Source organism: Apostichopus japonicus, chromosome 10 (genome assembly GCF_037975245.1).
Source record: "Apostichopus japonicus isolate 1M-3 chromosome 10, ASM3797524v1, whole genome shotgun sequence".
In the NCBI taxonomy this organism is placed as follows: Eukaryota; Metazoa; Echinodermata; class Holothuroidea; order Aspidochirotida; family Stichopodidae; genus Apostichopus; species Apostichopus japonicus.
The window spans coordinates 9,798,708-9,811,036 of NC_092570.1; the positions used below are offsets into that span (position 1 = coordinate 9,798,708).

General features: G+C 37.8%; 1 long non-coding RNA gene across 2 annotated transcripts; it reads left to right on the top strand.

Moving 5' to 3' along the window:
- Positions 1-7,223: 7,223 nt before the first annotated feature.
- LOC139975104 (uncharacterized) lies at positions 7,224-12,115 on the top strand. 2 transcript variants are annotated; one of them, XR_011795662.1, is made up of 4 exons: positions 7,224-7,473; positions 8,403-8,514; positions 9,176-10,711; positions 10,788-12,115. It is a non-coding gene; the product is annotated as an uncharacterized lncRNA (long non-coding RNA). The 2 variants fall into 2 exon arrangements; XR_011795661.1 differs by having other exon boundaries at positions 9,176-12,115.
- Positions 12,116-12,329: the final 214 nt, after the last annotated feature.

Consider the following 12,329-nt stretch of genomic DNA (forward strand, 5'->3'; position numbering starts at 1 on the left):
ATTCAATGGAGGTGTCTTTGAAGTTATTTCGGTCACGAAGAAGCCGGTTCGGCGATTGGTCCCTTTCCCACCGAGAGACCAGATTCTGGTCTCTACCAAACAGTGTTTTTTTTTCGAAAATCATAACTTGAGATAGGAACACACTAGAAACACACTTCCCATAGCTTTATTTTGTACAGCAGACAGTCTGCATCAATAAACCACTTTTTTAGGGGGGGTCATGTGGATTTTTTTTTTTTTTGTCTTCAGAGATTTGTTTACATTCAAAAAGTGGACATTTTTTACCTTTTGACCTTTTTTCACACAAAAAAACGCGAGACCAGTCAATTTTTTTTATCAACTGGACCCTATCAATTCCAACTAGCTAACACATTATAGGACTCAAATCTGGAGTCTCAAAGACATCTGTATTTAGATTTCTCCGTGATGGGCAAAATATCTCAAAAATATGTAATTTTTCGGTCAAAATTTTGCTAAAATATGGTCTCTTTTGTTTTTTTCCCCTCCCGTATGCCTCAACTTACCCACAAGATTTTTACATATTTAGAACCCGGCGTCACAAGGTAGCATACGCCCATTAAAAGCCCCATTGACTTACACACTAAATCACAAAAGTAATGTGGTCTCTAAGTCTAGATAGAAGTTTTCACTAGCTAAACGCTACCCATCACCGGATAGCTGACAAGTTGGCCTTTCATGGCACCATCAATTTTCCGTACCATGACCGTGAAGATTTTTTGCTATCCGAGCCGGAAGTTTTCGTCACTTGTAAACAAACCTCTTCACTCAGAGGTAAACAAATTTCCTACGCTGCTCCCGGGAGGCCTAAAGGGGTCTAAAATTGCCTCAATTGACCCAATTTTCTCACCACATGTACTTCCATTCATGGTCTTCAACATGCAAGCCACAAAAAACTAGATTATGATTGATAACAGGTCACAAAAGATGTTCTCCCGCTGCTTTTCGGCACTTTTCCTGAAGGAGAACAATCGAGCGGATTGATATAGACTCTAATAGGAGTATGCCACCACAAAAAAAATCTTAGACCAAAACGAACGAGTTAGCAATAGCGCCATCGTTATTGAGTTATTCTAGCAATTCAACACAAGCATTTTCACGGTATTGAATTTCGGTCAATCACAGTTGAGATCGCGCGGGTACGCTAAATAATCACTTGGCAACAAACATGGCCAGATTACGTGAAAAAGTAAGTCTGGACGATGCTCTTGATCTCCTTTGTACGGAAAATTTGACTATCAAGCCGTTGGGAATGGAGAATGAAGACATCGCTGTTCGTATGCTATATAAACGAGTAAAACGACATTACTTATCACATTAAATCGCAACTTCGTTTATTTGCGGATGATGATTTGCTGTATAAGCCTATTCACTCATTTGACGATCATCTCATTCTCCAGAAAGATCTGAAGGCTCTTGAATCCTGGGCTACGCTTTGTGACATGAAATGCAATCCCTCTAAATGCCTCATGATGTCTATAAAGCGTAGCGGGCAAAATCTGTGTTTTTCTACCCATATACAATCAAATATTGGAGTGCGTCACTGCGCAACCTTATCTGGGTATCCTGTTTAGTGACAATTTGAATTTCTCTACACATATTGATAAGATATGCTCTAGGACCAGCAGAACCCTTGGCTTCTTGAATAGGAATTTGCGCTCTTGCCAACTAGAATTACGTGAATGGGGCTATATATCTATGTGTCGTTCTACTCTTGAATATGCAGCTCAGATTTGGGACCCTCGTAAGGTCTCAGACCAAGATAAAATAGAAAAAAATTCAAAGGAAGGCAGAGCGTTTTGTAACTCGTGACTTCCGTAGGCAATCCAGCGTCACTGAGATCTTAAAGACTTTGAAATGGGAACCCCTCATAGAAAGAAAGAAAAGGGTCAGACTCATGCTTTTAATCAAATTATTAATGGCCTAGTTGCAGTCCCAAACCAGAATAATCCCTTCTTGAAACCAGGGAGGCGTGGCCGCTATACACAAATTCCACATAATCATCGTGCTTTTTAGTATAGTTTCTATCCTAGGAATATAAAAGACTGGAATACGCAATCCTTGACAACGTTCGTTCTCATCCTTTCTATGATTAGTCCTAAGTTGTTGCACGAACAGCATGTTATGAAGCTAAGCTAGCAATCGTCGTGATACGCACTTCCTATAAATAATTATTACAATGCTAATACACTGCGATAACGATATTTGTTTTTAGGCCACTGCACATCTGGCTGTCTTACAAAATATGAAACCAAATCTGCTGATAATATGATATCATTTGATAATGATGAAACTGGCAAAACATTGCACCAGATCGCATCTAAGGACCTTCAATTGTTCAAAAATATCTCAAACGGAGGGGGACACCCCTCCCCTTAGACCCTCACCCATATCAATCGCAAAAAGTGCCGCCCCCCCCCTTTCAAATTCCTGGCTACGTCGCTGCTGTTTAACAGATAAAGTTTGCCTGCCAGTTACTCATCACACCCGTCTTTGCTATAAAATTGTCTAACTGTAACTTGAGCATTGCCACGAAATGTATGTAATTGCACGTGTCTATTACCTTCGAGATAATATGTTTACTCACATGTGACGGTTTGCAACCACTGTGCCCAAGGTAATATGGTGGCATGTTTGGCATCGAGGTTTTCCGCAACGGAAAGTACCTGCAGAGTTGGAAACTGGGGTAGGACTTGAAGTCTGGAGGAAGGGAGTAGAAATCTAAGGTTGGCGGCTTGCCGAAATGCTACTATAGAGCATGGAGGGTACCAAAGACAATAGATGATGACTGAAGGAAGTGAACCAAGAGCCCTTTGTGTATAAGAATCGAACTAATTTATAGGTGCGTCATTGGGCTAAAGAACTAAGAAACGTGGTTTCGTTTTCTTGTAAAGGAATTTTGGGAATGTTATGATATTATCGGTTCTTCAGTTTTGCTTTCATTCCAATAAATATGGCAATCCACTAAAAAAATATTATTGTAGGAATTTTAGGAAAGTGATAATATTATCGGTTCTTTCAGTTTTGCCTTCAGTTCATTAAATATGACAATTAACTAAGATATGTCATTGTTGTAGGAATTTGGGCAATGCGATAATATTATCGTTTCTTTCAGTTTTGCCTTCAGTTCATTAAATATGAAAATTAACTAAGATATGCCATTGTTGTAGGAATTTGGGGAATGTGATAATATTATCGGTTCTTCAGGTTTGCTTCATTTCATTAAATTTGACAACAAACTAAAAAATGTTATTTTCCTTGTTGTAGGTTGCCATGATTGAAATATGTCTTAGACTGCACCATTTGATTTCCTAACTTCTAATTATTTTGCCTGGGATTTACCTAACATCCCCAACCCACCCCCCCCCCTCCACCTTACATAGCCTAAGAGTCGGTTTTAACATCTAAGATGCGACCACACACCCTTCTTTACAACGTCCCTCATCCATAACACTCCCCTCACCACCCCTTTCTCGCATGTATGAAACCCCGTGTTGGTCACTGTACCTGCATATAAATTGGTGTACATGACTCAGGGCTCTGCACCCCCTGTATTTCTTGTGAGTAGTGTGACTGTAACGGTACCTTTGTGTCCGTGACTTTAAGTCTGGATACCACCTGTGTATCATTTGATTTCAATGGTGTCCAACGACTAAGGACTATGACATGACCCCTGTGTTTCGTCTGAGTAGTGTGACTGTAACGATACATTGGTTTCCGTGACTAAGGTGTAAGTACCCCTGTGTATTATTTGAGTACTGCGATACAATGTCAATGACTTAAATCTGGGGACCACGTGTGTATCATTTGATTTCAATGGTGTCCGTGACTAAGGACTTTGTAGCCCCTGTGTTTCATCTGAGTAGTGTGACTGTAACGATACATTGGTGTCCGTGACTAAGGTGTAAGTACCCCTGTGTATTATCTGAGTACTGTAAATGGTGTCAATGACTTAAATCTAGGTACCACATGTGTATCATTTGATTTCAATGGTGTCTGTGACTAAGTACTATGTATCCCCTGTGTTTCATCTGAGTAGTGTGACTGTAACGATATATTGGTGGCCGTGACTAAGGGCTCTGCACCCCTTATATTTCTTGTGAGTAGTGTGACTATAACGGTACATTAGTGTCCGTGACTAAGGTCTGAGTACCCCTGTGTATTATCTGAGAAGTACGGTACGATGGTGTCCCTGACTTAAGTCTGGATACCACCTGTGTATCATCTGGGTACAATGGTGTCCGTGACTAAGGACTATGTAGCCCCTGTGTTTCATCTGAGTAGTGTGACTGTAACGATATATTGGTGTCCGTGACTAAGGTGTAAGTACCCCTGTGTATTATCTGAGTACTGTAAATGGTGTCAATGACTTAAAAATGGGTACCGCATGCGTATCATTTGATTTCAATGGTGTCCGTGACTTAGGACTGGGTTCCCTTCTGTGTTTCGTGTTAGTAGTTCGAGTATAACGATATATCTGTGTATCATCTGAGTACTACAGTACAATGGTGTTCGTAACTAAGGACTGTGTACCCCTGGGTTCACAGTCCTTAGTCACGTGTTCGCCTGAGTAGTGCGAGTATAACGGTACATCTGTGTATCATCTGAGTTCTATTCAAAACAATGATCTCCGTGACGTTATATGTATTGATAATGTGAAATTTATTGAGAACAATGATAATTTTATACTTTTCATTTATGAAAACCATGAAACTCGTGTGTGGTTAATCTTAATTTAGACTTTACTGAAATCTTAATTGGTCAACAATCAATGCTTAAGGGTAGGGAGGGGGGACACGTTTATATGGAGGTTAATACGAGTTTCTTCTATCTTATTTGTGTGTAAATGTAACGTTTGGTATTTTTTCCTTAAAAAATGCCCCCCCCCCGAAAAACCCCTTTCCGGGATTTTGACTTTTAACCCAAGATATTCTTATTCCTTATGAAATTATGGTCCACATTTTATCCTATTTGTGTGTAAATGTAACCTCTGGTATTTTTTCCTTAAAAAATGGAACCCCCAGGAAGAGCCCCCTTTTCGGGGGGGGGGGTGCTTTCAGATTTGGACTTTTTACCCAAAATATTCTTATTCCTTTTGAAATTCTGATCTAGAAAAACCACATGAGATATTATTATTATTTGTGTGTAAATGTAACTTATGGTATTTTTTCCTTAAAATATGGACCCCCCGAAAGAGAAACCTTTTCAGGGTGTGTTCAGGATTTGGGCTTTTAACCCAAGATATTCTTATTCTTCATGAAATTATGGTCTAGAAAAACCACATTTATCCTATTTGTGTGTAAATGTAACCCTGGTATCTTTTTCCATAAAAAATGCCCCCCACCCCAAACAAAAAGAACCCACTTTTCAGGAGGTGCGTTCAGGATATGGGCTTTCTACCCAAGATATTCTTATTCCTTATGAAATTATGGTCTAGAAAAACCACATGAATTAAATCCTCCTTCCAGGTGATACCTAGCTCATTTATAGCCGGGTCTAACACTGCAATATAAAACAGACATGAATATGAATTGTTGGATTATTACATCTCATGCTGTTCTTATACTACGATTATACTCCCAAAACGTAGGTTTTGGAGCACTGTAAGTTATTCAGATTATATTACCATTTTAGGCTCAGCAGATCATGAAATTGGTGTAAATCTCAATAAACTAAACTGCCCATAGCAGGGACTCCTTATGGCATGATTTTCTGAACATTCAAAAAGGTACACATTTACAGTTTTCATTGGAGATGTCACTGCCCTATCATACATCTCTTCAAAGAGAAATGTTAACAACAGTACGATATCCCGCAAACAACATGATTAATCATGAACAGTGTCATACACATAAACTGTCTATACCTCTTCATTCATTGTTTTTTACCAAGATTTAAAGTTAACACGTCTTGAGAATGTTTGCGTCCGCTCAGAAAACCTTGCACCTCCACAGACCTCCATGAAAACATGCACTTTAAAGTACCTCTACAGGAACGCACAACAAGTTATAATGACCCCTGACAATCATTGGCTTGTGCACACACAAAAATAATGATGAAAGCTGTAACTTGTATACAACAACAAAATTATTGTCACATTCTGAAGGGCAAAGTTTGCCATAGACTAGTTACCATATAGTTACAAGTAGTTGCATTTAAACAACAAACTTTGTGTTCATTGAAAACTATAGATGCAAGAATGCGTCCAGACAATAATATGGGCTATTAGCCAAGCAAATCACGAGAAATTTAAAAACCACCATTGACAGTTTTAGTATGAAAATCTTTGTAATGGAATTGTTGTTAACAAAGTACTTGCTTGATTGTTATGATTTATTTGTTTTCAAACAAATGCAATCATCTGTGCAAAGGATTGGAATTTTGGTTCTTTCGAGAAGAAGTTGTGGTTTTTGAAAAGAAAGAAAGAAAGATATATTCATTCAAAATATTGTTATGTTTTTCATAGGCCTAGCTATGAGTGTACTTTGGGTTTGTTTACCCCAAAATGTAGGAGGAAGCAACTTGAAGGTCTTGCGTCTCTGGCTAAAAGTAAGACTGCTCACTAAGGTCGATAGACCTGGCTTGAGTAGCCAAACGTTACGGTACTCACCTACAAGGCTAAATTGATACATTAGAGTATTACTTAAGTACGGCTCTCGTGCAAATGCGCTCCATTTTATAACTCCCAAGTGTTTGAAAATCGCAGGACGTACGTAACTTTAACATATATATTAGTCACTGGGCATATATTCAGTAAATTTAGTGCACATGATGTGTGCGAATTACCACGTCAGGGCGTCAGGCAACTACTTAGCATTTTTTGGTGCTTTCTTTGTACAACCAAACAATCCTTAACATTTTCTTAAAATGAGCCCTGGCTATGAGAGAACTTACAGCTCCGCTCAAGTTGAGCAACATAAACAGTTTTTGGTACAACAAAGACAAGACATGCATGCTTTATTTTGCCTTTTATTAAGCTACAACTCATGCCATCAAGTTAAAAGTTCCACACACAATTAGTTGCAAGGCTATGGATACCATGTGCAAGTTATGCATGTAGAGGTCAATTGAGGTCACTGGTACCATTGCAGTAACCATATCGTATTACTTCCATACAGTCCCTCCTTTTAAAGTGTTGATTTGTATTGATTTATATTCGCAAAAGTTTTGGTGACTCACTCTCCGACAAGTGCGGAAGTATAACTTGAAGCCACTGTTGAAGTCTTTAACTTTATCATAGAGGAAATTTCTTGAGATAGTGAAATTCAGTTAAATTAAAGTGCATGTATCTTCGAAATTTCAAAACAGAAAAACTAATTTTGTGGACTGTTGTACACTATTGTAAGCACATCCCACAGTCTATGTTGTAGATGGCAAGTCTCTGATTTCTAGTTTATTTCTCTGGGTGTATATGAGTCTTACATATCTTAATTTGTTTCATCTGTTGAAGTCAAGGTAAGTACAGCTAACTTGTGTGTTAGTGCCATTGCATTATTTATTACAGAAAGAGCAAGACTTTGATTATTTGCAACAAAGGTGTAAGAGCTCTCTTTATCAGAAATGGATGCTTTGGCACAACAGATAATCACTATGCAAATCATGTGTATTCCACATGGCCATGACTACTGATTACCTTGTATCATTCTTCCTCATCATATGTGCTTCCTTTATTGCTTTCAACTTCTGATACAATATCCAAAATATTGATTGTTACAACAACAAAAACTAAACCTCACTGGTTTTGGTATTTACATGCAAAGATACTTACCTGTCTTCACGATGATGAGATGCAAAACACAACTGATAAAAGTAAAAAGGTGTAATTCCTAACCAAGGAATTTGTAGATAGAATAACGCTTCTTTACTTTGTGAATTTAGGAGGGAGATGTGATGGGTGTAACCAGAGGAGGGTCAATGGGAGTGAAGTTCTAAAATGTTAATAGGTCAGCTAGGTAAATGGAAAGTTGCAATAAAGTAGCGAGCATTGAGACACTCCTCAATCTCTTGTTCTCTTGTACATTTACCCACGTCTATTGTCATAATTGCATACTTTAATGCGAGAGATTGAAATAAAGTCTTATGAATTGAATTGAACTGACATTCCAAACTATCAGGAAGCCTGAAATATGTGCAATAAGAGGGTCAATCCAACTGTTTTCCTGTTATCTAAACCATAAAAGTGAATTGAATTGTGAAATTACACATCTGTTGGACAAACAGAGTGTGACCATGGCCTTCAGTAAGTGTCAGTCTTTGTTAAAATTGTAATCATAGAGCAGTGAGATACATTGGTGATCTCAGAAGGGGTGGGGGGGGGGGAAGAAACTTCAGTGAATGTTTTTTACTGTATCAAATTTACACAAATCACAAATCTTTTCTTGCAGGTGATATGAAGTACTTGGCATTTCTCTTGTCACTCTGTTGTTTTGGGGAAGTTCAACATTGAAGGGTGCATAACACTGCATTCACTATTGCAACCTCCTTGCAATCATTCAAGTAAGTTTTTTTGTTAAGATTAATGTTTAAATCACATGGAATTGCGTTAGCTGATAGCCCACTGATTATTGGTAAAGTGGGACCAGTTGGATATGTTAGGAAATGGAACAATTAATTTACTGGGGTGTGAGCCAGAAGTGACAGGACTTTGCAAGGAAATCGCTTTGACAGAGATCTTTCAGTGCTTCTACCTTCGTGTACCGTAATATGACAAAAACAAAAACAATCTTGAACCGATACCATACCCTTGGTTTTGAAGTGGCTTAAGTAACAAACTCTATTGACTCATTTTGCCCCAAGCCACTATCGTGTACTGCACTATTATGCATTTGACCTTCGCCTATTATGAACGTTCATGAACACAGGCTGTGTCTACTGAAGTCTCCATTTTCTTGTTCGTTGGAAAAGATCAGAGGCAACCACCGTGAAGAAGCGTGATCCTTTATTGGCTGTCAACGCAGCCTGTTATTGCAATTGCTATAAAACACAGGGTAATGCAATTTATTCCTTTCCTACAATCGGAACTGATAAAGAAAAGGTTTTCAAAAATATTTGGTACAAACTATAGTAGACTGAAAAAACACGATTAATCCTCTTTTTCATCCTACTAGAGTTCGTTAACACACCATTTAATACTTTAATTGTTTCATTCCTTTCCTAGATTGGTATAAAATTGCCAAAATACCTGAAGGAGGTGAAAAATTGAGATAGGCTGCTTAGTAATACAGCTTTGCAGTAGTAGAAGCATATCTCTGGCTTGGACGATGCACATCAGGAAGGTGATTGTAGCTGTTTATGAAGAAAAGTTCATTTCAATCCATCTCTCTGTCCACAATTGAAGAAAGCCTGCTTGTCCAACTTTTGTGAAACTTGGACAAAGATGACCTGTGATGAAGAGACATATAGAGGTGTTCAGAAAGTTTCATGTGCAAGGTCATTTAGGGGTCAGTTTAGTTAATTCTTTGGAAGTGTTTTTTCGTCCACGGACAGACATGTGGATTTATGCAATCGTGATCATAATTATTTTCAAGTATGAAAATGGTCATTCGGGGTCGGAGTTTCAGAAGTTTCATGTTAAACTACACTTCGCACTATTCTTTAACTGTTATTTCAAAATCTTTTCAAATCAATCTTTCTTGTGACTATTATAAGCCACAATAACCACTTTGTATTTGAGTTAAAATAGTTTGCACAATAATGTGACGTCAAAGGAGTAGCTAATGGATAAACCATTAATGGTATCGTTGGTAACCTCATTATTGTCTTGCATAGCGTTGCTTAGATTTGATGGTTAAAGATGCTCGGTTTGCCAGTGCAAAGTGGTAAAATATATTGGTAATTAACTTCAGAATAAAAATTATTTACCAATAATTAAATAATTAAACTATAAAAAAATATATTTGGTAATATGTCATCCTTATCAACAACAATGTGAACATAGATCTTTTAACACCTTCCTATCTAGTTCAAAGAAAAGTAGCTGCTGCTACAGGGCTGGCTTTTGTCGTAACATAAAGGTTATTACGAGAGAGGCTTTGATCAAGTTTATTAGGAGACAGGTAAAGGGTCCATTTGCCTTAGTAAATTCATATCACGTGACCTATAATTAAGTCAACGTTTGTTCAATTCTTGTTCCGTAGTGAAAACTGTTCAAGTGATTTTGTTTCCATGTGCAAAAGTGCTGAACAGGGTCTTGGTACTCCCTGCTTATACTTCACAGTTGATGTCAAGCAATCAGAGCTTCAGCATGTGGCGACGGTAATGTGAAACATATGTCATCAAAATTTTGACTTCAGTATTGCATTTCTTATAGAAATTCATCTTATATAAATATTTTGAGGAATTAATATAAATATTTTGCGAATCTTCATTTACTCAAAATTCAAAAGAAAGGAGACACAAATAAACTTTCATTAACATTAATTATGTTGTTTTATAATGTATGCTTTGCCTTTCCATAATTTGATGCATTGCAACTTTAATCGAGGATAAGGTGGTATACATAATAGTATTAACAAGGAGAGTGGTGATTTAACCATGAATGAGGTGGAAAATTCTTTGATATTAACCAGGGTAGTAGTCAAAACAATTAGGAAATGCTTAATGTAACCAGGAAAGAGGTCGAATGTTCTATGATATTAACCAGGATAGTACTGGCACCAGCCAGGAAATGTTGGTTAATTTAACCAGGAAAGAGGTGGAATATGTTTGTTATTAACCAGGATAGTAGTCACATAAACCAGGAAAAATTGGTTAATTTAACCAGGAATGAGGTGAAATACACATTGATTTTAACCAGAATAGTGATAAAATCGAACTAGGAAATTTAACCAGAATATCCTGGTTATTTCTACCAGGATTTTGTTAAAGTCTCCTTCACCAAGAAACCTGGTGAAAACAACCAGGGGAGGGTGGCATATAAACGCAGCTCCTGGTGAAAATTTCACCAGTTCCTGAAGAACTTTCACCAGGTTGTTTTTAGAGTGTAAATAAAGACATTTTAGACGTTTTACAAGTTATGTGATGCTTATTATTGTGCTTGCTTTTATTGATGTACTGAAAGCATAACCGGCGTACTAGATTAGTCATTTTAATAGGTATATGTGTACACTGAACTTAGGCTCTATGTGATAGAAAATTCGTATACTTTCATTCATCACATTTTACGATCAAACTGGATAAAGCAAAACCCCTCTCTACTGTGACATCTACTCCTGTGTCACACTCATAGTCTTTAGTAATATATCGTGAGAACTAATGACATGGAGTAAAGACATGATGATCGAAACGTCAATTTGTTGAACCCTCACACATTAACATTCACTTTTAGCTAAAAACCAGTTCAATGGGGTCATTTCGTCTTCCTTCCCCACCCCCTTCGTTTTCCGTCGTACAATAACATGCAAACACGTATACAAAATTCTCTGCGGGAGACGTCATCACGTAATCGACTGAAGGCAATAATTATAGCGGTTCAAATTATAGGGAAAGAATTTTACTTGCTTTCGCTTTCATTTTATACAGTAACTCGATTCTATGGTACAAAATATAACTTGCTTTGTATCATTATTGACAGTCAAAGTTTTCAAAAGGCTCACCTTCTGTTGACCTCGAATGACGGTTTTTTTTTTTTTGCAGGACACGTGTATTGACGTGCAAAGTATGACGTTCATTCAAGCGTCACATCTGGAATATTTGTATTTACACTATTTTCAGACCTTGCGCTGTGTTGAGCTCACATAAACTTTATAAAACGTTTATATTTAGATTTTGCAGACTTGACCTCTGTTGCCCTCAATTGACTTTTGATCTTTACACTAGTACTTGTATACTCAATGAGATGCATCCACTGATCAAGTATGAAGTTCATCCAAAATGTATAATAATATGAGTAAATGTGTTTACACGCCATGGCGTCACACACGCACTCGTACACACACCCAATGACCATGGCATGGATCCCTTAGCCTTGGCAAACAATGCAACAACACAAAAAGCAAGAAAGCTATCAATTATATCTTATTTTTGTCAAATATCAGACAACACCCCCCCCCCAACTTAATTCTCTATTTGATCGATTCGAGTACGCTTGCGATGTTGCATATTTAATTTGTTGATTTGCGAAGCATTCATGAACCTTGGAAACTATCCTATTGTAGGCCTAATTTCCACTCCCCCCCCCCCCAATTCTTCATTTAGTCATATTTATCAATTTCATCCCTCACGCCCTCATGTACTTGACAAGGAGCGTCAACCCGGGGGACTGGAAAAGGCCACCACCAAGTCCCCCCCCTCCCCTCGCCCAAGGTCACCAA